Genomic DNA, 17,112 nt, shown 5'->3' on the forward strand with positions numbered 1-17,112 from the left:
ATAACTTTTTATATCGCTTTTATAATTTAAAATGTTTTTGTTTTTTGTTTTTTTATGTTATTGATAGTATTAACTACCTTTTTTTTTTTTTTTTTTTTTTTGCATCATTTACACTTGAGTTAAGAAAATTTAAATATGTTGATTAGAACAAGTCTTTTTGTTTAGCAAAAAATAAAAAAAAAATAAATAATAATAATAATGCTGCAGGCCAGCTAAAAAAAATAAATAATAAAAAAAAAGGATCCTTACTTGCTTCTGCTCTGTAGATAATTCCAAAACCAAATGGATCATTTTTTTTTTTCTGTTTTTTACAAGATACGGTCTGTGCAATATTCCATCTTGAACTCATATCTTTTATATCACTTTTAGCATTTACAATGTTTTTTTTTTTTTTTTTTGGACTATTTACCATTTATAGTATCATTTACAGCTGAGTAAAGAAGATGTAAAGACATCGACCAGAACAAGTTTTTTTTTTTTCGAAAAAAAGCGAAGAAAAAAAGAAAAAAAAAAGAAAAAAGAATCCTTACCTGCTTCTGTTCTATAGATAACTCTACAACCAAATGGGAGGATTACCGCACCTTTTCTGCTGTTTTTTATTTTTTTATTTTTTTTAAATCAATATTATGTGGATGGAGTGTAATATTCCCCCTGGGATTGCTCTTTAACCCGTATATATTGCATCCATTTTATCAGTATCACATTTTTTATTTAATTTTTTATGTTTTGGATATTATTTGGCCATTTTTGGAAACCATTGACAGTTCAAATATTAATTTTGTTTGTATTTTATTATTATATGTCTGCTAAAATTATTATTATTATGATTTTATAGTATTACTTAAAGCAGACTTTCACTGTGACCCCTCCCCCTCCCTCTTCACTGTGACCCCTCCCCCTCCCCTCCCCCCAGGACATTTCTCTCATATGTGTAAAAATCTGCATTTTTTTTTCTTTGCTTGAAAATTACTTCATATCTATAAACACTTTATTATTATTATTATTATTATTATTATTATTATTATTATTATTAATAATAATAATAATAATAATAATAATATATATATAATATATATATATTTTTTAAAGACCCTGGATAATAAAATGGTGGGTGTTGCATTTTTTTTTATTTTTTTTATTTTTTTTGTAACAAGAATGGAAATGGAAATTGAAGTGCCAAATCACTGGTAAGAGGTGCAGATGACACGACTTTATTTGTTGTATCCAAGCCCCGCCCCCTTCATCAGGGCTGGAGCAATCAAAAGAAAATGTTTATATCAATCCGATATCCATATCAAATCCCCTCCATGCTCGTGATTAGAGCCTGAGGCTTTAATTGGCTTCAAAAAGGGGTGGGCACCACGCCCCCCAAGCCCACCCACTTGTCTCATTAGCGAATGTTGATTCGCTAGTGCCTTCCTGCTTCTTCTCCCGGCCAATAAGGACACAGAGCGGGTCCTGATTGCTATTGCTATTCTATTCTATTTTTCTCTGTTATATTCCTTTCTATTATATTTGTCTCTGTTCTATTATATTCTCTCTGTTCTATTCTGTTATTTTCTATTCTATTTTTATCTGTTCTATTCTATTATATTTTTCTCTGTTCAATTATTTTCTATTATATTTGTCTCTGTTCTATTCTATTCAATTCTATTCTATTTTTCTCTGTTCTATTCTTTTCTATTATATGTTTCTCTCTTCTATTCTATTAGATTTTTCTCTCTTCTATTCTATTCTTTTCTATTATCTGTTTCTCTCTTCTTATCCGGTTATATTGTATTATTCTCTGTTGTATTCTATTATTTTCTATTATATTTTTCTCTATTCTATTCTATTTCTGTGTTCTATTCTATTCTTTTCTATTATATTTTTGTCTCTTCTATTCTATTCTATTTCTTTCTTCTATTACATTCTTTTCTATTATATTTTTATCAGTTCTATTCTATTTTCACTTTTCAATTCTATTATTTTCTCTTATATTGATCTCTGTTCTATTTTATTCTATTTTCTCTGTTCTATTCTATTCTTTTCTATTATATTTTTCTCTCTTCTATTCTATTATATTTTTCTCTCTTCTATTCTATTCAGTTGTATTGTATTTTAATCTCTTCTATTCTATTCTTTTCTATTATATTTTTCTCTATTCTATTCTATTTTCTCTGTTCTATTCTATTCTTTTCTATTCTATTTTTCTCTCTTCTATTCTATTCTATTTTTCTCTCTTCTATTCTATTCGGTTATATTGTATTTTTCTCTCTTTTCTATTCTATTTTTCTCTCTTCTATTCTATTCTATTTTTCTCTCTTCTATTCTATTCAGTTATATTGTATTTTTCTCTCTTCTATTCTATTCTTTTCTATTCTATTTTTCTCTCTTCTATTCTATTCAGGTATATTGTATTTTTCTCTCTTCTATTCTATTCTTTTCTATTCTATTTTTTCTATTCTATTCTATTTCTCTGTTCTATTCCATTCTTTTCGGGTGGAGAAGCCGGGGGGGGGGGGGGGGGCCGCCGAAGGCACCCGCGTCCTGAAGGGGGTAAGTAGCTGGATGGGGCTGGCGGGGTTGTGAGTTTCGTGGTGGCGGCTGGTGTTTTTTTTTGGGGGGGGCAGCAAAGAAAGCAATCAAACGTCACCCCCTCTTTGCCAATCGGCTCTTCTTTTGGGCCAATAGGGTGACCAGTGAGGGGAATCAGTGTGACATTAGAGAATATTCATTGGCTATTGGGTGGGCTAGGAATCCATGCACCCGGCGCCCCGCATGTGAATTAGGGGGCCGGACACAAGGATGGGGGGGCGGTACCCGTGCACCCCCTATGTTTGTTGACATAAAATCAGTGTCTAGGGAGATGAAAGGAGCTTCCGCCCCCTCAGGAGACATCGAAGGTCCATCAAAACCCCGAAAAAATCCCCCCAAAGTGATTCAAAGTTTCAATTAGTTACTATGTAACTATGTAACTAATTTTTGAAAACGTTATTTTCTCACAATCACTTCCAATATGTTCTGCCCCGAGTACTATGACATCATCAAGTTCCCGGTCCCTCAGCGCCGGCCCCCGATGTCCTGCACCCTCCTAGGTAGGTTGTTCGGTAAATTCTTTCTGGCGCCTCGGTAATCGGCGATCAGAGCTGGACTGGGACAGAAATTTGGCCCTGGACTTTATCCAGACCGGCCCACTTACATCAGAGTCCCATCACCAGCCCCTTACATCAGAGTGTCCCATCACCATCCCCCTTACATCAGAGTGTCTCATCACCACCCCCTTACATCAGAGTGTCCCATCACCACCCCCTTACATCAGAGTGTCCCATCAGCACCCCCTTACATCAGAGTGTCTCATCACCACCCCCTTACATCAGAGTGTCCCATCACCACCCCCTTACATCAGAGTGTCTCATCACCACCCCCTTACATCAGAGTCCCATCACCAGCCCCCTTACATCAGAGTCCCATCAGCAGCCCCCTTACATCAGAGTCCCATCACCAGCCCCCTTACATCAGAGTGTCCCATCAGCACCCCCTTACATCAGAGTCCCATCACCAGCCCCCTTACATCAGAGTGTCCCATCACCAGCCCCCTTACATCAGAGTGTCCCATCACCAGCCCCCTTACATCAGAGTGTCCCATCACCAGCCCCCTTACATCAGAGTGTCCCATCAACACCCCCTTACATCAGAGTGTCCCATCACCAGCCCCCTTACATCAGAGTGTCCCATCACCAGCCCCCTTACATCAGAGTGTCCCATCACCAGCCCCTTACATCAGAGTGTCCCATCACCAGCCCCCTTACATCAGAGTGTCCCATCACCAGCCCCCTTACATCAGAGTGTCCCATCACCAGCCCCCTTACATCAGAGTGTCCCATCACCAGCCCCTTACATCAGAGTGTCCCATCACCAGCCCCCTTACATCAGAGTGTCCCATCACCAGCCCCCTTACATCAGAGTGTCCCATCAGTAGCCCCCTTACATCAGAGTGTCCCATCACCAGCCCCTTACATCAGAGTGTCCCATCACCAGCCCCCTTACATCAGAGTGTCCCATCACCAGCCCCCTTACATCAGAGTGTTCCATCAGCAGCCCCCTTACATCAGAGTGTCCCATTACTAGCCCCCTTACATCAGAGTGTCCCATCACCAGCCCCTTACATCAGAGTGTCCCATCACCAGCCCCCTTACATCAGAGTCCCATCACCAGCCCCCTTACACCAGAGTCCCATCAGCACCCCCTTACATCAGAGTCCCATCACCAGCCCCCTTACATCACAGTGTCCCTTTACTAGCCCCCTTACATCAGAGTGTCCCATCACCACCCCCCTTACATCACAGTGTCCCTTTACTAGCCCCCTTACATCAGAGTGTCCCATCACCAGCCCCCTTACATCAGAGTGTCCCATCAGCAGCCCCCTTACATCAGAGTGTCCCATCACCACCCCCTTACATCAGAGTGTCTCATCACCACCCCCTTACATCAGAGTGTCCCATCACCACCCCCTTACATCAGAGTCCCATCAGCAGCCCCCTTACATCAGAGTGTCCCATCAGCACCCCCTTACATCAGAGTGTCCCATCACCACCCCCTTACATCAGAGTGTCTCATCACCACCCCCTTACATCAGAGTCCCATCACCAGCCCCCTTACACCAGAGTCCCATCAGCACCCCCTTACATCAGAGTCCCATCACCAGCCCCCTTACATCACAGTGTCCCTTTACTAGCCCCCTTACATCAGAGTGTCCCATCACCACCCCTTACATCAGAGTGTCCCATCACCAGCCCCCTTACATCAGAGTGTCCCATCAGCAGCCCCCTTACATCAGAGTGTCCCATCACCAGCCCCCTTACATCAGAGTGTCCCATCACCACCCCCTTACATCAGAGTGTCTCATCACCACCCCCTTACATCAGAGTGTCCCATCACCACCCCCTTACATCAGAGTCCCATCAGCAGCCCCCTTACATCAGAGTGTCCCATCAGCACCCCCTTACATCAGAGTGTCCCATCACCACCCCCTTACATCAGAGTGTCTCATCACCACCCCCTTACATCAGAGTCCCATCACCAGCCCCTTACATCAGAGTCCCATCAGCAGCCCCCTTACATCAGAGTCCCATCACCAACCCCCTTACATCAGAGTGTCCCATCACCAGCCCCCTTACATCAGAGTGTCCCATCAGCACCCCCTTACATCAGAGTCCCATCACCAGCCCCCTTACATCAGAGTGTCCCATCAGCACCCCCTTACATCAGAGTGTCCCATCACCAGCCCCTTACATCAGAGTCCCATCACCAGCCCCCTTACATCAGAGTGTCCCATCAGCACCCCCTTACATCAGAGTGTCTCATCACCACCCCCTTACATCAGAGTCCCATCACCAGCCCCCTTACACCAGAGTCCCATCAGCACCCCCTTACATCAGAGTCCCATCACCAGCCCCCTTACATCACAGTGTCCCTTTACTAGCCCCCTTACATCAGAGTGTCCCATCACCACCCCCTTACATCAGAGTGTCCCATCAGCAGCCCCCTTACATCAGAGTGTCCCATCACCAGCCCCCTTACATCAGAGTGTCCCATCACCACCCCCTTACATCAGAGTGTCCCATCACCACCCCCTTACATCAGAGTGTCTCATCACCACCCCCTTACATCAGAGTGTCCCATCACCACCCCCTTACATCAGAGTCCCATCAGCAGCCCCCTTACATCAGAGTGTCCCATCAGCACCCCCTTACATCAGAGTGTCCCATCACCACCCCCTTACATCAGAGTGTCTCATCACCACCCCCTTACATCAGAGTCCCATCACCAGCCCCCTTACACCAGAGTCCCATCAGCACCCCCTTACATCAGAGTCCCATCACCAGCCCCCTTACATCACAGTGTCCCTTTACTAGCCCCCTTACATCAGAGTGTCCCATCACCACCCCCTTACATCAGAGTGTCCCATCACCAGCCCCCTTACATCAGAGTGTCCCATCAGCAGCCCCCTTACATCAGAGTGTCCCATCACCAGCCCCCTTACATCAGAGTGTCCCATCACCACCCCCTTACATCAGAGTGTCTCATCACCACCCCCTTACATCAGAGTGTCCCATCACCACCCCCTTACATCAGAGTCCCATCAGCAGCCCCCTTACATCAGAGTGTCCCATCAGCACCCCCTTACATCAGAGTGTCCCATCACCACCCCCTTACATCAGAGTGTCTCATCACCACCCCCTTACATCAGAGTCCCATCACCAGCCCCCTTACATCAGAGTCCCATCAGCAGCCCCCTTACATCAGAGTCCCATCACCAACCCCCTTACATCAGAGTGTCCCATCACCAGCCCCCTTACATCAGAGTGTCCCATCAGCACCCCTTACATCAGAGTCCCATCACCAGCCCCCTTACATCAGAGTGTCCCATCAGCACCCCCTTACATCAGAGTGTCCCATCACCAGCCCCTTACATCAGAGTCCCATCACCAGCCCCCTTACATCAGAGTGTCCCATCAGCACCCCCTTACATCAGAGTGTCCCATCACCAACCCCCTTACATCAGAGTCCCATCACCAGCCCCCTTACATCAGAGTGGCCCACTGAGCCATCGGCCCACCGGGAAACTCCCGGTAGTCCCGATGGCCAGTACATGCCTGTCGGCGATTGCTCTGGGCTGCTCTCGGCTCCACTGGTTGCAGGTTTGATCGTTTAACCCGATTCCCTACCGGGGCAAATCTGGCATTTCTCCTCTCCAACATGCATAAAATCATCCATTATTTTGCTACAAATTTACTCAGAACTCTCAAACATTATATTTACATATATCCCATATTGTCAAAAGTATTGGGACGCCTTGCCTTTACACACACATGAAATTTTAACGGCCTTCCAGTCTTAGTTGGGAGGGTTCAATATTGAGTTGGCTCCGCCCTTTGCAGCTATAACAGCTTCACCTCTTCTGGGAAGGCCGTCCACAAGGTTTAGGAGATGTGTCTATGGGAATGTTTGACCATTCTTTCAGGAGCACATTTGTGAGGTCAGGCACTGATGTTGGACGAGAAGGCCTGGCTCTCAATCATCTCTCTAATTCATCCCAAATGGTGTTGTATCAGGTTGCGGTCAGGACTATGTGCAGGCCAGTCAAGTTCCTCCACCGCAAACTCACTCATCCATACAGTAGGTGACCGCGATATTGTGTCAATCTCGCCGCTTCTATCGGCGAGATTGACACCCTACGAGCCCCATCGCAGGAGCCAGCGCTGAGCCGGCTCGCATCGGGAAAGGAAAATGTTTCTTTTCCTTTCCCGATAAGCGACAAGCATCGCGGGCCGGGTTGACACTGGTGCGGGGATACGAATTGGATTCCTGCCAATACCAGGCACTGTGTTTGGTATGAATCCTAAAGCCGCGTACACACGGGCGGACTGTTCGCCCAACTTTGTTTGTCAAACAGTTTCGGCAAACAGTCCGCTCAAACTTAGCATGGACGGACATGGCCACACACGGCACTTTTTGAGCGGACTGTTTCAGCGAACTGTTTGCCAAACAGTTCGCTCAACTTTTGAAATGAACGGACTCGCCCACGTAAGGCGGAGGCAAATCCGCCCATTTCGAGCGCGTGTACAGGTAGGCGGGGCCCGCGAAGGAGACGTCGCGGGCTCCGCCGCCTGGAATGGACTTAAAGGGGAACCCCAACGCCGAAAAAAATCGGCGTGGGGTCCCCCCAAAGTCCACAACAGACCCTTGTCCGAGCACGCTACCCGGCCGGCCAGGAAAGGGGGGCGAGCGAGCGCGCCCCCCCCTCCTGAGCCGTACCAGGCCGCGTGCCCTCAACATGGGGGGGTGCCTTGGGGAAGGGGGGGCCACGCGGCCCCCCCACCCCAAAGCACCTTGTCCCCATGTTGATGAGGACAAGGGCCTCTTCCCGACAACCCTGGCCGTTGGTTGTCGGGGTCTGCGGGCGGGGGGCTTATCGGAATCCGGGAGCCCCCTTTAAGAAGGGGGCCCCCGGATACCGGCCACCCACCCTATCTGAATGAGTATGGGGTACAATGTACCCCTACCCATTCACCTGTGAAATAAAGTACAAAAAAAAACACAACACAGAGAAAAAATATTTTATTGCACAGCTCCGGGGGTCTTCCGTCTTCGGGGGTCTTCTCGCCGGACTCCTCCGCTATCTTCATGTAGCTCTTTTACTAGCGGAGGAGCCCGGCTTTCTTCCTCCCCGCCGCCGGCCTCTTCTCCCGACTTCGGGGGTCTTGTCCCCCTCTTCGGTTCTTCTGCCGGGCCACCGCGCCTTCTTGTAGCTCTTTTGCAGGCGGTGGCCCGGTCTTCTGTCGCCGCTGCCTTCCGTTCTTCTGTCGCCGCCTTCGGTTCTTCTGCCGGGCCACCGCGCCTTCTTGTAACTCTTTTACAGGCGGTGGCCCGGTCTTCTGTCGCCGCTGTCGCTGTCGCCGTCGCCGCCTTCCGTTCTTCTTCTTCTTGTTCTTCTTCTTCTTCCCCAGGAGATGTTGACACGTCGCTCTCTCCGGCCGGAATGCCAGAGCCGTGCTGTGCGGTCACTTATATAGTGACAATGGGGCGGTGTCACATGGTATATGTCACATGGGTTGGTCACATGGTGACCCCGCCCCCTTACGATGTCATAGTCCCCATGTGACATCAACCCATGTGACCAACCCATGTGACATATACCATGTGACACCGCCCCATTGTCACTATATAAGTGACCGCACAGCGCGGCTCTGGCATTCCGGCCGGAGAGAGCGACGTGTCAACATCTCCTGGGGAAGAAGAAGAAGAACAAGAAGAAGAAGAAGAACGGAAGGCGGCGACGGCCACAGCGGCGACAGAAGACCGGGCCACCGCCTGTAAAAGAGCTACAAGAAGGCGCGGTGGTCCGGCAGAAGAACCGAAGGCGGCGACGGCGACAGCGACAGCGGCGACAGAAGACCGGGCCACCGCCTGTAAAAGAGCTACAAGAAGGCGCGGTGGCCCGGCAGAAGAACCGAAGAGGGGGACAAGACCCCCGAAGTCGGGAGAAGAGGCCGGCGGCGGGGAGGAAGAAAGCCGGGCTCCTCCGCTAGTAAAAGAGCTACACGAAGATAGCGGAGGAGTCCGGCGAGAAGACCCCCGAAGACGGAAGACCCCCGGAGCTGTGCAATAAAATATTTTTTCTCTGTGTTGTGTTTTTTTTTGTACTTTATTTCACAGGTGAATGGGTAGGGGTACATTGTACCCCATACTCATTCACATAGGGTGGGGGGCCGGTATCCGGGGGCCCCCTTCTTAAAGGGGGCTCCCGGATTCCGATAAGCCCCCCGCCCGCAGACCCCGACAACCAACGGGCCAGGGTTGTCGGGAAGAGGCCCTTGTCCTCATCAACATGGGGACAAGGTGCTTTGGGGTGGGGGGGCCGCGCGGCCCCCCCTTCCCCAAGGCACCCCCCCATGTTGAGGGCACGCGGCCTGGTACGGCTCAGGAGGGGGGGCGCGCTCGCTCGCCCCCCTTTCCTGGCCGGCCGGGTAGCGTGCTCGGACAAGGGTCTGTTGTGGACTTTGGGGGAACCCCCACGCCGATTTCTTTCGGCGTTGGGGTTCCCCTTTAAGCCCATTCCAGGCGGCGGAGCCCGCGACGTCTCCGTCGCGGGCCCCGCCTACCTTCACACGCGCTCGAAATGAGCAGACTTCCCTCCGAGCGGGAACAGTCCGCTCATTTCGAAACTAGCCTACACACGGGCGGACTGTTCGCTCAAACACAGTTTCAGCGGACAGTTTTTCGGAATTTCCGAAAGACTTTGTCCGTCAAACTGTCCGCTGAAACTGTCCGCTGAAAGCCCACACACGAGCGGACTGTCCGCCCAAACACTGTTCAGCGGACAAGGTTGGGCGAACAGTCCGCCCGTGTGTACGCGGCCTAAGGGAGAACTCCACGCCAAATAAAAAAAAAAAAAAAACGGCATGGGTTCCCCCTTGGGAGGCATACCAGGCCCTTAGGTCCGGTAGGGATTTTAAGGGGAATCCCCTACGCCAAAAAAAACGGCGTGGGGTCCCCCAAAGAATCCATACGAGACCCCTATCCGAGCACACAGCCCAGCCGGTCAGGAAAGGGGGTGGGGACGAGCGAGCGCCCGCCCCTCCTGAGCCGTACCAGGCCGCGTGCCCTCACCATGGGGGGTGCCTTGGGGAAGGGGGGGCCGCGCGGCCCCCCCACCCCAAAGCACCTTGTCCCCATGTTGATGAGGACAAGGGCCTCTTCCCGACAACCCTGGCCGTTGGTTGTCGGGGTCTGCGGGCGGGGGGCTTATCGGAATCCGGGAGCCCCCTTTAATAAGGGGGCCCCCGGATAGCGGTCCCCCACCCTATGGGAATGAGTATGGGGTACAATGTACTCCTACCCATTCACCTGTGAAAAAAATTTTACAAAAAAACACAACACACAAGGGTTAAAATAGTTTATTACGCAGCTCCGGGGGTCTTCCGTCTTCGGGGGTCTTCTCGCCGGACTCCTCCGCTATCTTCTGCTAGCTCTTTCACTAGCGGAGGAGCCCGCCTTTCTTCTTTGTTGCCGCCCTCTTCTTCCGACTTCGGGGGGTCTTGTCCCCCCTCTTCGGTTCTTCTTGCCGGGCCACCGCTTCTTCTTCCAGCTCTTTTACTAGCGGTGGCCGCGGTCTTCTGTCGCCGCCGCCTTCCATTCTTCTTCTTCTTCTTCTGGAGATGTTGACTCGACGCTCTCTCCGGCCGCAATGCCAGGGACGCGATAGGTGGCGACTTATATAGGGACAAGGGGCGGGGTCACCGGTTGATGTCACATGGTGACCCGCCCCCTTATGATGTCACAATCCTGGAGGATGCTGGGACTGTGACATCGTAAGTGGACGGGGTCGCCATGTGACATCAACCGGTGACCCCCGCCCCTTGTCCCCATATAAGTCGCCGCGCACCGCGTCCCTGGCATTGCGGCCGGAGAGAACGTCGAGTCAACATCTCCAGAAGAAGAAGAAGAACGGAAGGCGGCGACAGAAGACCGCGGCCACCGCTAGTAAAAGAGCTGGAAGAAGGCGCGGTGGCCCGGCAAGAAGAACCGAAGAGGGGGACAAGACCCCCCGAAGTTGGAAGAAGAGGGCGGCGACGAAGAAGAAATCCGGGCTCCTCCGCTAGTGAAAGAGCTAGAAGAAGATAGCGGAGGAGTCCGGCGAGAAGACCCCCGAAGACGGAAGACCCCCGGAGCTGCGTAATAAACTATTTTAACCCTTGTGTGTTGTGTTTTTTTGTACATTTTTTTTGACAGGTGAATAGGTAGAAGTACATTGTACCCCATACTCATTCACATAGGGTGGGGGGCCGCAATCCGGGGGCCCCCTTATTAATGGGGGCTCCCGGATTCCGATAAGCCCCCCGCCCGCAGACCCCGACAACCAACGGCCAGGGTTGTCGGGAAGAGGCCCTTGTCCTCATCAACATGGGGACAAGGTGCTTTGGGGTGGGGGGGGCCGCGCGCCCCCCCCCTTCCCCAAGGCACCCCCCGTGGTGAGGGCACGCGGCCTGGTACGGCTCAGGAGGGGCGGGCACTCGCTCGTCCCCACCCCCTTTCCTGACCGGCTGGGCTGCGTGCTCGGATAGGGGTCTGGTATGGATTTTTCGGGGGACCCTACGCCGTTTTTTTCGGCGTAGGGGATTCCCCTTAAAATCCCTACTGGACCTAAGGGCCTGGTATGCCCCCGAGAAGGCATGCAGGCTTCATGAGTGAGGCGACATTATCGCCGCTCTCTCGCTCTCGCTGCTATAGGAAAATCACATTTTCCTATTGCAGCCAGTGCGAGAACCAGCTCAACGGGATATCGCGCTGGTTAGAGAAGCCTGTCGCCGGGAGCCAGCGTGACAGTATCGCGCTGGAAACACAATATCGGCGGCACCTACTGTATCTTTATGGACCTTTGTCAAGTTTCTCCACCCCCAAACTCGCTCACCAATGTCTTTATTTGCTTTTTGCACTGGTGTGGAGTCATGTTGGAACAGGAAGGGGCCATCCCCCAAACTGTTCCCACAAAGTTGGGACCATGAAATTGTCCACAATATCTTGATATGCTGACGCCTTAAGAGTTCCCTTCACTGGAACTAAGGGGGCCAAGTCCAACCCCCGAGGGGCCAAGTCCAACCCCTGAAAAACAACCCAACACCATAATCCCCCCTCCCCCCATACCATAATCCCCCCCTTCACCAAATGATTTGGACCAGTGCACAAAGCAAAGTCCATAAAGACATGGATGGGAGAGTTTGGGGTCTTGGTGTGGTGACACCTTAACCACTTTCAGACCGGACCAATTTGCTGGTCAAAGACCAGACCACTTTTTGCGATTCGGCACTGCGTCGCTTTAACTGACAATTGCGCGGTCGTGCGACGTGGCTCCCAAACGAAATTGACGTCCTTTTTTCCCCACAAATAGAGCTTTCTTTTGGTGGTATTTGATCACCCCTGCGGTTTTTATTTTTTGCGCTATAAACAAAAATAGAGCGACAATTTTGAAAAAAACGCATTATTTTTTACTTTTTGTTATAATAAATATCCCCCAAAAATATATAAAAAAACATTTTTTTCCCTCAATTTAGGCCGATACGTATTCTTCTACATATTTTTGGTAAAAAAAATCGCAATAAGCGATTATTGATTGGTTTGCGCAAAAGTTATAGCGTTTACAAAATAGGGATAGTTTTATAGCATTTTTATTAATAATTTTTTATTATTTATTTTTTTACTAGTAATGGCGGCGATCTGCGATTTTTATTGTGACTGCGACATTGTGGGGGACCCATCGGACATTTTTGACACATTTTTGGGACCATTGTCATTTATACAGTAATCACTGCTGTATAAATGCAGTGATTCCTGTGTAAATGACACTGGCAGTGAAGGGGTTAACCAGGGGGTGGCAGTGTAGGGGTTAAGTGTTCCTAGGGGTGTGTTACTAACTGTGGGGGGGTTGGGCTTTAATTTAGTGTACACTGATCTCTGCTCCAATCACATGGAGCAGAGATCAGCGTCACTAGTTGCTAGGCAGAATGGGAAAATGTTGTTTATACAGCATTTCCTCCATTCGGCCGCTCCGTGAGACGATCGTGGGGATGCCCGCAGCGATCGAGTCCGCGGGTCCCGCGACCGGACTCACAGGGGTCCCGACCAGCGCGGGAGCGCGCCGCCGGCGGCGCGCTCCCGATGGCACGGCGGCAACGAATATTGGACGTACATGTACGCCAATATGCCTGCCCGTGCCATTCTGTTGACGTACATCGTCGTGCGCTGGTTGGGAAGTGGTTAAGAGTTCCCTTCATTGGAACTAAGGGACCAAGCCAAGTTCCTCCACCCCAAACTCGCTCATCCATGTCTTTATGGACCTTGCTTTGTGCACTGGTGGGGCAGTCATGTTGGAACAAGAAGGGGCTGTCCCCCAAAACTGTTCCCACAAAGTTGGGAGCATGAAATTGTCCACAATGTCTTGGTAGGCTGACGCCTTAAGAGTTCCCTTCACTGGAACTAAGGAGCCAAACCCAACCCCTGAAAAACAACCCCCCACCACAATAATCCCCCCCCCCCCCACACCATAACCCCCCCTCCACCAAATGGTTTGGACCAGTGCACAAAGCAAGGTCCATAAAGACATGGATGAGCGAGTTTGGGGTGGAGGAACTTGGCTTGGTTCCTTAGTCCTGAACTCGCCCACCCAATCAGAGGGGCCGCCTGTATTCCCGGCCCCCGTTGTTTCAAATGACAACCATTGAATTTGCAGCCCTGACCGAGGCTGCTGCCGAAAATCCTTTTCAAGTGAATCGCCCCAAAGAATGTGCCGATGATGGACCTCTTTTGTCTGCAAGCTCTTTTATTAGTGAATGCTCCGGTCACACAAGAGGGAGAAGTGAGGGGACAATGGACGGGGTTCCGGAGTTCAGACGACCCGCATGTGTCTCATTCGGTGCAACAAACGCCTTTGAATGCAGCAAAATAAATGTTCTGAGTTACTAAATAGATCTGCTTAGAATCTCAGGTGGGGGGGGGGGGGGGGCACTGAAGGACAACCTAACCAGGACATTTATTTTATGTCGCGATGCTTTTGTCTTAATGTGGGTTTGATGCAGCCATGTTTTACAGTGAGCCCGTAGCCTGACCACGCCGGACAAAGCAAGCTCATGAAGCTTGGGCTTACACTGTCCATTGTGCTTCACTAGGAAGAGGTCACATGATCAGACTGGAACACCCTTAGACCAGGTAAGTACAGACGTCTTTCCTTTACAGGGGAGTTAGAATCAGCTTAGAATGGGGGGAGGGGAGCAGGATTTTGCTTACTTAGGCTGTGACCGGACTTCTACTTTAAATTCCCTCCTCCACGGCAACACATGCTCACCTTTCCTTCACTCCACCGCTTGCAGCAGCACAAGCCGCCCCATCTAAGTTCGGACCTTTTTGAGTTGTCATTGTGATGGGGCCGTGTACTTCTACCATGTCATATACACTATATTACCAAAAGTATTGGGACGCCTGCCTTTACACGCACATACACTTCAATGGCATCCCGGTCTTAGTCCGTAGGGTTCAATATTGAGTTGGCCCCGCCCTTTGCAGCTATAACAGCTTCAACTCTTCTGGGAAGGCCGTCCACGAGGTTTAGGAGGGTGTCTATGGGAGTGTTTGATCATTCTTCCAGAAGCGCATTTGTGGGGTCAGGCACTGATGTTGGACGAGAAGGCCTGGCTCGCAGTCTCCGCGCTAATTCATCCCAAAGGTGTTCTATTGGGTTGAGGTCAGGACTCAATGCAGGCCAGTCAAGTTCCTCCACCCCCAAACTCGCTCACCCATGTCTTTATGGACCTTTGTCAAGTTCCTCCACCCCAAACTCGCTCACCCATGTCTTTATGGACCTTTGTCAAGTTCCTCCATCCCAAACTCGCTCACCCATGTCTTTATGGACCTTTGTCAAGTTCCTCCACCCCCAAACTCACTCACCCATGTCTTTATGGACCTTTGTCAAGTTCCTCCACCCCCAAACTCGCTCACCCATGTCTTTATGGACCTTTGTCAAGTTCCTCCACCCCCAAACTCGCTCACCCATGTCTTTATGGACCTTTGTCAAGTTCCTCCACCCCCAAACTCGCTCACCCATGTCTTTATGGACCTTTGTCAAGTTCTTCCACCCCCAAACTCGCTCACCCATGTCTTTATGGACCTTTGTCAAGTTCCTCCACCCCAAACTATGCACTGAACCAAATTGGCGGAGGGGGGATTATGGTGTGGGGGTCTGGTGGAGGGGGGGGTATTATGGTGTTGGGTTGTTTTTCAGGAGTTGGGCTTGGCCCCCTTAGTTCCAGTGAAGGGAACTCTTAAGAAGTCAGAATACCAAGACATTTTGGACAACCTGATGCTCCCAACTCTGTGGGAACAGTTTGGGGACGGCCCCTTCCGGTTCCAACATGACTGCCCCACCAGTGCACAAAGCAAGGTCCATAAAGACATGGATGAGCGAGTTTGGGGTGGAGGAACTTGAGTCCTGACCTCAACCCAATAGAACACCTTTAGAATTCCATACCTGGAATTCCTCTTTAATGCTACCAACCATTCTGAAGTGCAGACACAGAAATTCACCTCACCATTATACTCTAATACAGCCTTTCTCAACCTTTTCAACACAGAGGAACCCTTGAAATAGTTCTCTGGTCTCGGGGGAACCCACTGCTAAAAATTAGAAACCTCCAACTCATGATACATTAGTGTGATGGTCATTGGAAAGAATGGTCCTCACACTTGTGGTCAATGGGAAGAATGGTCCTTACACTTGTGGTCATTGGGAGGAATGGTCCTCACACTTGTGGTCATTGGGAAGAATGGTCCTTACACTTGTGGTCAGTGTAAGAATGGCCCTTACACTTGTGGTAATTGGGAAGAATGGTCCTCACACTTGTGGTCATTGGGAAGACTGGTCCTTACACTTGTGGTCATTGGGAAGAATGGTCCTTACACTTGTGGTCATTGGGAAGAATGGTCCTTACACTTGTGGTCATTGGGAAGAATGGTCCTTACACTTGTGGTCATTGGGAAGAATGGTCCTTACACTTGTGGTCATTGGGAAGAATGGTCCTTACACTTGTGGTCATTGGGAAGAATGGTCCTTACACTTGTGGTCATTGGGAAGAATGGTCCTCACACTTGTGGTCATTGGGAAGAATGGTCCTTACACTTGTGGTCATTGGGAAGAATGGTCCTTACACTTGTGGTCATTGGGAAGAATGGTCCTTACACTTGTGGTCATTGGGAAGAATGGTCCTTACACTTGTGGTCATTGGGAAGAATGGTCCTTACACTTGTGGTCATTGGGAAGAATGGTCCTTACACTTGTGGTCATTGGGAAGAATGGTCCTTACACTTGTGGTCATTGGGAAGAATGGTCCTTACACTTGTGGTCATTGGGAAGAATGGTCCTTACACTTGTGGTCATTGGGAAGAATGGTCCTCACACTTGTGGTCATTGGGAAGAATGGTCCTCACACTTGTGGTCATTGGGAAGAATTACCTCCTTACAGAGAGCTAAAACGATCAAAGGTGTGAGTGGGAACTTATCTGAGAGGCAGAAATTGCCCAATGCTGAAGGAACCCCTACAACCTCTGGAGGAACCCTGGTTGAGAATCACTGCTCTAATCTATCCACCATATTGTTGAACTGGTAACATTTGGAAGTGCCTCCTTATTAGGGGCACCCTGGGCTCCAATGGAAGGGTTGCTTTTGTACTCATCCCCAGAGTTCAGCTTTAAATTCTAGAAGCAGAACTTCTATTGGGTCCACCTCACCCTGTTTACTGGTGGTCCCCAGAGTCCCTTTGAACCCCTTTACCAGCTCATTAAAGAGAATCGGAGCAGCCAGACTCCTTCATTTTTTTTAGTAACCTTTCTTTTAGACTTTTTTTTCCATTTTTACACTTTTCTACTCGGGAACAAAATATTCTGTCCGAATCACTGTAGAAAGGAATCGATATCTCTGGCCTCCTTCCCGTAATCCTTCTACAGATGCCTCCAAGAACTCCACCGTCCCCCCCCCTCCCCCCCCCCAGCTCCCCGGCTCCTGACATTTTTGTGTCCTTTGTA

General features: G+C 49.7%; 1 protein-coding gene across 1 annotated transcript in view; it reads right to left on the minus strand.

The window, feature by feature from the left end:
- The window catches only part of ADGRB1 (adhesion G protein-coupled receptor B1), an 819,205-nt gene that overhangs the window by 646,625 nt on the left and 155,468 nt on the right, over nucleotides 1–17,112 (minus strand).

Source organism: Lithobates pipiens, unplaced genomic scaffold (genome assembly GCF_037356315.1).
Source record: "Lithobates pipiens isolate NorthernLeopardFrog02 unplaced genomic scaffold, aLitPip1_a1.2 Scaffold_19, whole genome shotgun sequence".
In the NCBI taxonomy this organism is placed as follows: domain Eukaryota; kingdom Metazoa; phylum Chordata; class Amphibia; order Anura; family Ranidae; genus Lithobates; species Lithobates pipiens.